The 8,280-nt window shown below is 37.7% G+C and overlaps 1 long non-coding RNA gene across 1 annotated transcript; it reads left to right on the forward strand.

The window, feature by feature from the left end:
- Positions 1-215: 215 nt before the first annotated feature.
- On the forward strand, positions 216-6,748 carry LOC107532874 (uncharacterized). The gene is made up of 3 exons (XR_001602794.2): positions 216-312; positions 1,196-1,325; positions 6,640-6,748. It is a non-coding gene; the product is annotated as an uncharacterized LOC107532874 (long non-coding RNA).
- The last annotated feature ends 1,532 nt before the right edge of the window (positions 6,749-8,280 follow it).

Consider the following 8,280-nt stretch of genomic DNA (forward strand, 5'->3'; position numbering starts at 1 on the left):
TCAGGAAAAGACTCAAAGCACTCTGAAGTCTGCCTCTGCCTGCAGGCTGATTAATCTGACTCTCTTAATGAGCCTCAGGCTGTAGAAACTCCATGGGGTAGGAGGAGAGGTTTTTCCAGCAGGGTGGGGCAATTGTTTCCCCCTCAGGCAAAAGCTGATTGGAAGGTAAATGTCTGCCTCTGCAGTATGGTGGAATGACTCCGTACTGGAATACAAAGAGGTGCCCTCTGAGCTCTATCTCCAGAGCCCACAACTCTACATTCTCCTCACACAGCTCCAGTCCACTCTGCTCTCCGTCTGCTGGAGCCCAAGGTGAGTGGCTGCACACAAAACTTTGTGCATTGGCTTGTTAAGAGGATGCCTGCATTTCTAGCCATTTCTCCCTGGCAGACAGAAACCCGGTTGCTTCTCACAGCCAGATGTTATGTGGACACCTTTCTCAGTTCTGGCGCTCTTGGCTAGGAAGCCCAGCCTGGGGTTTAAGCCCCAGAGTCCTGAGTTGAAACTCCTCCCCCAGCTGAGATATTTCTCCAGACCGTTAGCTGCTGCCTGTGGGAGTCCAGCCAGCCCTCTCACACCCTCGCACTTCCTACCAGTCTTTATGCAGTCTCCACTTTTCCTCCTTAGTTATGAGGGTGCTCTCCAGCTCATCTTCAGTTGCAGTTGATTATTCAGGGTTATTTTTCTATATTTTAGTTGTATTTCCTGTGAGAGTTTGGTCCTGGGAGAGTGTCAGTGTAGCTTCCACTCAGTCCACCACCATCTTTAACCCATATATAGTTATTTTAAATTCCTGTTCCAATATGATCATTCCAAAATCGCTGTCATATCTGAGCCTGGTTCTGTTGCTTTCTCTGTCTCTTTATACTATGTTTGTTTTTTTAAAAATATATATTTATCGATTTCAGAGATAGGAAAGGAGAGGGAGAGAGAGAGAGAGAGAGAGAGAGAGAGACATCAATGATGAGAGAGTCATTGATCGGCTGCCTAGCCCGCAACCCGGGCATGTGCCCTGACCAGGAATCAAACCCTGATCTCCTGGATCCTAGGTTGATGCTCAACTGCTGAGCCACGCCCAGCAGGGCTATACTATGTATTTTTGCCATTTAGTATGCCTTGCAATGTGTTGTTGAAAGCTGGACATGATGTACAAACATACCTCACTTTATTGCACTTTTTTTATTGGCTTTCATAGATGTTGTATTTATAAATTGAAGGTAAGATGCTCAACCAGCAAAAAAATTATGACCCACTTTATTGCTGTGGTCCAGAACTGAACCTGCAATATCTCCAAGATATGGCTGTACTGTATAAAGAGAACTTGGGTAAGTTGGCATTTAGTGTGAAATTTTATGTTTATCTGGCTAGAGATTAGACTGGATTTACTGTTTACTCCAGCTCTGTCAGAGGTAAAGTTTCCTCTGGTATCTTTGTTTTTATTTCCCATTTGCTTTGGATTTCCCTAGAGAGTTCTTTTTATTTTACTTTTTATTGAATTTATTGGGGTGACACTTGTTAATAAAATTATAGAGGCTTCAGGTGTACAATTCTATTATACGTCTTCTGTGTATTGTATTGCATATTCCCCACCCCAAGTTAAGTCTCCTTCCATCACCATTTATCCCCCCTTTAACCTCTTCTACTTCCCTCCACCCCCTTTCCCTCTAGTAATCACCATACTGTTATCCTAGAGAGTTCTATTTAAATAAGATCTGAGACATGCAATTCTTTCTGTTGTAATCCTTTCCTCTCTCTGAAATCAATAGAGATATATTTTTAAAAAATAAGGTATACAATGTGATATTTTGATATATGTATATATGATATTGTATATATTTTGAAATGATTGGCTTGATGTTTTTAAGGCTCACCCATGCAGTAACATGTATAAATACTTCATTCCTTTTTATGCCTGAATAATACTCCATTGTATGGATACACCACATATTGTTTATCCATTCATCCATTGAGGGATACTTGGATTGTTTCCACCTTTGGCTACTGTGAATAGTTCTGCTAACAACATATATGCTCAAGGTTTTATTTGAACACCTGTTTTTAATTATTTTGGGTATATACATAGGAGTGTAATTGCTTGGTCATATAATTCTGTTTAACTTGTTGAGAAATTGTCAAATTGTTTTGCACAGCCCGGCCGGGCATGGCTCAGCAGTTGAGCGTTGACCTAGGATCCAGGAGATCAGGGTTCTATTCCTGGCCAGGGCACATGCCTGGGTTGCGGGCTTGATCCCCAGTAGGGGGCGTGCAGGAGGCAGCCGATCAATGACTCTCTCATCATTGATGTTTCTATCTCTCTCCCTCCCTCTCCTTTCCTCTCTCTGAAATCACTAAAGATATAAAAAAAATTGTTTTCACAGCAGTTGTACCATTTTACATTCTCACTGGCTATATATAGGGGTTTCAAATTCTCCACATCCTCACTAACACTTGTTATTATTTGTTGTTTTGACCATAGTCATCCTTGTGGGTATGAAATGGTTTTAATTTACATTTCCCTAATGATTAGTGATGGTGAACATCTTTTCATGTGCATGTTGTCCATTTGTATATACGCTTTGGAGAGTTCTGCCATTTTAAAAATTGGGCTTTTTATTATTGAGTTGTCAGAGTTCTTTATATATTCTGGAGATATAGATATATATATCAGGTATATGATTTGCAAATATTTTCTCCCACTCTGAGGGTTATGTTTTCATTCTCTTGATATCTTTTTAAAATAACAGCTTTATTGAGACATAATTCACATATATACAATTCACCCATTTAAGTTATACAATTTTAATGTATTCACAGAGTTCTACAATTATCAATACAATCAATTTCCAAACATTTTTATTTCTCCAAAAATAAACCCCAAACCCATTTGCAGTTACTACCCCACTGTATTTTTCTTCAAGGAAAATTTTACTTGATGTCTTTGTACTGGACCTTAAAAACTGCTAAGCTCTATAGTCAGCCTGACATGCAAGCTTATGGTAAGGTTTCCTACTCCATAATATAGAGAAGATAATTTCCTGGTATAAGTGAGTTCAGAATATTTGGAAATTATCCCATGAAATATTACTCTATAAAGACAACCACCAAATTATAATTATATTTCTTAAGGGGTCCGTACTCTGATTTATGCCATGGGAGGCCAAATATCTACACACTAAAACCACTTTCAGAAGGCTCATTGATTTCAGGTGGATTGTGTTATAAAAGGATTATACTTATTGACTTCTAATGCTTCTTCCAACTCTGAAATTAATTCAGGAAAGTAATGACGAGAAAGGGGAGAGATAATTCCTTATTTCTAGATTTTGTATTCACTATTACTAAAGTTGGAGTCACCAACATTGCACTTTAGAGAGAGATTAGAAAAGAGTCAGCTGGCAGCTTTAGACTGAACCTTAAAGTCCATTACGTTCATGGCATTTCTAAGACCAAAATCTGGTCCGTTGTTCTGTAAGTCCAGAAACCTAGCTTTGTCAGTTCATCCAAAGATGATGAGATTCAGAATTAACTTGAATTGTGTGGCCAATAGATCAGAAATACCACTGTATTAATTTTTCTTAAATGTGTATAACATTTTTATTTCTCCTTTTTAATAATGTTTCTAATTAAAAGTAACACATTTGGAGAAAAAAAGAGTTGAGAAACATAATATAAAATATGATTAAAAATACAAAAAAGCAATTCCATTTCTGGCTATATACCCAAAGAATTGAAAGCAGGCTCTTGAAGACATATTTACATATTCATGTTCATAGCAGCACTACTCACAATAACCAAAAGGTGGCAGTAACCCAAGTGTCTATCAATGAAAAAATGGATAAAAATGTAGTTTATACATAAAATGGAATATTAGGAATATTATTCAGCCTTAAAATGAAGTAAATGTATCAGAATACATTGGATGATCTTGGAGGACATACTAAGTGAGATAAGCCAGGCACATAAAGACAAATACTATATGATTCTACTTATATGAGGTCCCTAGAGTAGTCAAATGCATAGAGACAGAAAGCAGAATGGTGGTTGCCAGGGACTGGGGAAGAGGGAATGGGGAGTTACTGTTCAATTGGTACAGAGTTTCAGTTGAGGAAGATGAAAAAGCATGAATGTACTTAATGCCACTGAAGAGTATACTTAAAAATTGTTAAAATGGTAAATGTTATGTTATGTATATTTTACTACAATAAAAAAGCATTCACCTGTATAATCATGATTAAGTTCTAGTGTCATACCACTGAAATAAATATCAGTGCTTTAGAAACAAACAAAACAAAAAACATGAGCCTAGCCCTGCTAAAAGGATATGTATGTCACATGGTCCATCATATATGTGGTTAAGAATAGTACCTACATCTTAAGTTATGTGAATTAAACTAAATCACCCATATAAAATATATAGTTTAATCTTTGTAGCACAAGCAGCATTCAGTAAACGTTAGCTATTAGTACTTGTATCTATCAATCAGGTTCCCCCCTCCGTGAACTGGAGACACACTGACATAGTCTTTTCCTGCTCCATTTTTACCTAGATGGTATGTAGACTGCTTTCTTTCTATTAATACATCATTTTTTCCCCAGATAAATTACATTATACTCCATTAAGTAATAACATCCTTCAGTTACATGATAATAACTCATTCTAAATCTAGTACAAATTGATATAAAACTATTAAGTTCTCAATAGTTGAATGGTCAAAGGATATATTTTATGAATGTATTGTCTACTCCTTTCTCTAATAGTCAGGGAATTCAAGCAAGTGTTCTCTACAATATTTCCTTTAAAGTAGACCCTTACAACCCTACCCTCTACTTCCTAGGCAGAACTATTAGCTATGACATTTGTATCCCTATAATACTGTATACATACTTCTAGTATAGCATATATTCTGTTTTATTACAGTGCTTAGCATGGGAGCATCTCAAAGACAAAGACTATATTTTAATTCATCTTTCTATCCCAGGTCTTTAGCATATTTTCAAGTACATATAAGAAATCGCTATTCACTGAATGACTAATGACTTCAGTTTTGAACATGTTGAGTTTGAGGTTCTGGCAAAGCCCATAATATCTTGCAAATAGTTATAACTTGGTTCCAAAACTCAGGGAGGTTGAGGGTAGAAATAGATGTTCAGTAGTCTTTAGCAATCTTATCCATTGATGTAGTCACAACATTCATGTAAGTGAGACTATGATTACATCAATGGATAAGATTGCTAAAGGAAGGCAGGATGGAATAATAATCATTGGTCCATGAACATGACCCCTTAGGGTTGTGTTCTCAAAGTGTAGACCCTCTGCATTACTTGGTATGCTTATTTAAAATACAGATTCTCAGATCTACTTAATCCATTTATTGGGTTATAATCTAGGAATCTGCATTGTAACAACTTCTATGTTACATTCATTTAAGCTTCCCATGTTATTATATACATTAATGTTTGAGAGAGCTTGCTTTAAAGATTGAATATAGACAGAATCTCCTAGAAGACTTCATTTGCCATATTTTTCTAATAAACATATATCATTTTAAATTGCAAACATATTTAAAAATATTAGATATTGATGTTTAGTAAGTTCAGGTTCATAGTTTCTATGTATACCATATACCTTCACATTTTCCTTTTCTATATGAGCCATCTTGTCCCCCACCCCCATGCCCCTGCATCTGCCTAATCCTGTCTGGTTTTCAGAATCAAGTAGCTAAAGGAGGAAAAGCTTAATAAAGGGACTTAAGGTTTCTTTTTATCTACTGCTTCTTTATTGGCAGCATTTCCATTCTCCAAACAATAACTAAAAAATCAAGAACTAATTTTCAATACAAACCATTTTATTTAACAGTTTCATGTCAGATCAATGCCATATTGCATATTCATGGATTGTGGGGGCTGTAGCCATGGGTTTCCCAAGACATGGATCCCCTAGTAAGCTGGAAACATTCAACCCATATGCACTTATTCTTTTGTCAAAGTGTGTAACCAAAGACCACACATAGATAGTATACCATAAGGGTTGCTTTTGGTGTAAAGACAAGAATGCGCATATGGAGGGATAGCTTCAAGTCTGTCACATAAGGGACTGGCAACTTTTTCCCAGTTCTCTCTGCCTGCCCAGTCAGCATTCCTAAAGAAAGTGGGACTATCATCAGGGCTGACCTTAAGCCAAAGTGTTTAAATGTTTTTTGTGTAAGATTTGTATGATGATAGTCAATCTAGTTCTCCCTTTCTCCCCTCACCTACATCTCTTTCCCCCACCACCATGAACAACCTTTCACAACTACTGTGTCTTATCTATATGTGAAATACTAATCTAGAGAGCTCCAAACTCTAACACAGAATGAAATGAAACCTAAGCAGGGCAATGTCCATTCTGTTACCTCATATCCAGGACACTTGCTGATCCCAGAACTAGGCCAAAGCTGTAATTCTTGAGTTTGCTCACCCCAGAAAGTCAGAAACCAGAGAGACAGAGAAGATGGGAAGAACTGGTCCACAGACTGAAGTGGTTGAGTAGAACAGTCAGTGACTGTTGGGGAAACCTTGACCTCACCTTCAACCCTTCTAATCTGTTCTGTTCCTATCCCTGAAAACTTCCAGACTCTGACCTTTTGTGTTCTTTTCCAGGTGACGGGGGTGGCGTCTGAAAGAAGACAGAAAGCTGCAGTAACACGCAAAGCAGATTTGCCTTCAGGGAATGTGCTCCTTGACTCTGGATTCCAGACTTCAATCTTTTCATTCAACTTCCATTTTATGAGTACTTACTTATGCCAGGTATTTTGTGAGACTTTGAGATAAGAAGTTGGATAAGATTTAGTCCCTTTCCAGGAAGAGTTCATGATTTGGTAGGAAACACAAAAATATGAACAATAGTCACCGTATTATAAAGTGCAAGTTCTACAATAGAGGTGCTATGGGAGCGCTGTTAGAAAAAAATCCTCATGACAGTCTGATTTCAAGATCAGACTCAGCCTGACTCTGGCAGGTTTCAGACCTACTTCAAAGAAAGAAATGCTCAGGTGAATCTGAAAGTTCATAGCAAAGGCTCAGGAGCTGGGATGGGGTGGAGGGCTTGCCCACCACCTCCAGAAGAGTGAGGAGGCAGGGAGCTCAAAGGGTTCAGTAGGTGCCTTTGCTTGGTCACTCCTTGCTTCTGTGGGCTGCAGGAGGTTTCCTTCAGTTCCTTCTTCTCACACCAAGCTGTTGGAAAATAAACTGAGGCATATTAAAATTTGGGGTAGTTTGAGCAAAACCCCACTCCAATCAGGCAGTGCCAAACTGAAGGTGGTGAGGGAGCTTAGCCAACAGGAGCTGGGGGACAGGCTTTTGTGGAGAAAAAGTGGAACCAAAGTAAGGAAATTACTTACTTGTTATAGCTTAACGCCTAGTTGACTGTTTGTGATTATTCCTAGCATTTTGACTTCATAACCTTGAGGTATTTATAGACCATCACCACATTAAGGCCACATCAGTCTACTGGCCTCCTTGTTTACTTAATTTAACAAATATGTATAAATATTTATAAATGTATTTATAGTAAGCTAAACATGAGTGCATACTGATGTCTCCAATTCTTTTCCATTACCCCATGGATTATTTTAGCCTCTTCCTCTTGTTTATCTGTACCCTCTCACTCCAACAGTGAGAAACCTGGCTCTACAATTCACCATCCAGTTCCTTCATTGTTCAATTCCAGTATATATGTATATTGGTTTCAGAATTGCTAGCCTTTACCCATGAGGGAAACAACTGTATCAACTAGAATGGAGCACTTATGTACATCCCCTTTTGCCTATAATCGTGCAGATATCACTCATTTACAAAGTTACTTAGTTTTGCACCTTTGACCCCACCTACTTCAGTAAGCTTGTTTCATATATTTGTGGTAGAATTAGATTCTTTTTTCACATTCTGCATTCTGACCTTGTATCCCTCCATCTCCTGAATGAATTTTTTGTTTTAATTGCATACATTAAGTTTCACTCTTTGTGCTGTAAAGATTTTGAAAAATGTGTAAAGTCTCCACCATTACAGTCTCGTAGAGAATAGTGTCACTGCCCTAAAATAGTCCCCTGTGCTTTACCTATTCAACCCTCCTCCTCCTCCCAAATTCCTGGAAATCACTGATATTTTTACTGTCACTATGGTTTTGCCTCTTCTAGCATATCACATAAATGGAGTTATACAGTATGTAGTCTTTTCAGACTGGCTTTTTTCACATAGAAATATATATTTAAGATTCATCCATGTTTTGCATGGTTTGATAGT

The sequence above is a fragment of the Miniopterus natalensis genome, chromosome X (genome assembly GCF_054644295.1).
Source record: "Miniopterus natalensis isolate mMinNat1 chromosome X, mMinNat1.hap1, whole genome shotgun sequence".
NCBI classification, from domain to species: domain Eukaryota; kingdom Metazoa; phylum Chordata; class Mammalia; order Chiroptera; family Miniopteridae; genus Miniopterus; species Miniopterus natalensis.